Source organism: Triticum dicoccoides, chromosome 1A (assembly GCF_002162155.2).
Source record: "Triticum dicoccoides isolate Atlit2015 ecotype Zavitan chromosome 1A, WEW_v2.0, whole genome shotgun sequence".
NCBI lineage: Eukaryota > Viridiplantae > Streptophyta > Magnoliopsida > Poales > Poaceae > Triticum > Triticum dicoccoides.
The window spans coordinates 71,635,871-71,637,539 of record NC_041380.1 but is presented as its reverse complement, the minus strand read 5'-3'; positions in this window follow the sequence as shown (position 1 = coordinate 71,637,539).

The following is a 1,669-nucleotide window of genomic DNA, read 5'->3' as shown; positions in this document are numbered from 1 at the left end:
CTCTGTTTAGCCCGAAAGTTCCGGGGTAAGGACGGAAGTTCCGGGGGATGGAAGTTCCGGGGGAGTTCGGAAGTTCCGGGGGTCATGGAATTTCTTCCAGGACGAACCCTAAATTCCAGATCTGAGAATGGGGGCGGAAAAACGCGATTTCCAAGGTCCAAATTGGGAAGATTTTGTGGATAGAAATGGGGGAAAAGATGGGGAATGCTAGATCCACTTGAGACACAACGAATCCATGGATCAAAATCAACAAAACATCGTCAAACCAACAAATCACAAAAAACAATTGGGGCTATTTTTGGTGGGGATTTTCAAAACTGGGGAAGAACACAACAAAATTAGGCTAGAAAACGAAGAGGGGAGGCTCCGAAATCGTGATCAAGGTGGCTCTGATACCAAGATGATGTAGGGTAGAAACCCTAGGGGCCGATCTTTCACGAAAGGAGCAGATCCCGTGAAGAACACGAAGAATACGGGGAAGAACGGAGACAAATCACAAGGGGAAACACTCAAGAACAAGTCCAATCACACATCAACTAGACAATCAAACACACAAGATCCACAAGGTACATGAACAACAAAGGGAAAGGTACAAGGTAGAGTTCATCTCCGTGAGGAGGTCTTGAGGGGGGCCACCCAAGAGGGGGTCTTGAATCCGCTTGGGAGGATCTTCTCTGAGGACGCACGATCTCCGTGGAGAAGGTAACCAAGTGGATGAGCAAAGCTCTCACACAAACATGAGCTAATCCTTTGCTACCCTAGAATGGAGGAGGGGATGAGTATATATAGTAGTAGCCATGAAGGGGTAAGTGAGGGGCGAATGGGTACATGGGCCTTGGCCCGAGTCTCTGCGCATAGGCAGGGCCGGAAGTTCTGGGGACGGCCGGAAGGACTGGGCGCCGGAGGTTCCGGGCGAAGGTCCGGGCAGGGTCCGGGCTATCCAGAGAGTTGGCACACTCTCGGAGGACTTCGGTGCAGCAGGGCTAGAAGCTCTGGGATGGCCGGAGGTTCTGGTGGCCGGAAGTTCCGGGCAGCGGCCGGAAGTTCCGGGCTTTCCAGAAGCTTGTCCAAGCTTCTTCTTCCTTCTCTTCCACGCTTCCTCGTGGATGGTGTAGGTGATCCTTGGCACTTGCACTCCTCCTCGTCATCCGTGAAGCTCCAGCAATACCTTTGCATGCACACGAGTGGAGTGTCAAGTAGTATACCATCCTCGAAGGGGTCAAGCGAGCACGCGTAAAGGAGATGATTCACCTTTGTGTATGTGAAGTAGATCTCGCATGTGTCACTTGCCGAATGAACTCTTGACATGGCGATGTCCATATGATGCTCCGCATCACTGCACCTCGTCGTCCCTGCAGATAGGGATAGATTTTCAACTTAGGCGAGTACTAGACTGCAGCTAAGCCCCCGAGTGTGAGGTTTGCTCATCGCTCGGTAGGATTTTTGAAACTTAGGCGAGCACTTGGCTACAGCTAAGCCCCCGAGTGCGAGGTTCGCTCATCACTCGGTAGGATTTTTGAAACTTAGGCGAGCATTGGGCTGCAGCTAAGCCCCCGAGTGTGAGGTTTGCTCAACACTCAGTAGGATTTTTAAAACTTAGGCGAGCACTGGGCTGCAGCTAAGCCTCCGAGTGTGAGGTTTGCTCAATACTCGTAGGATTTTTGAAACT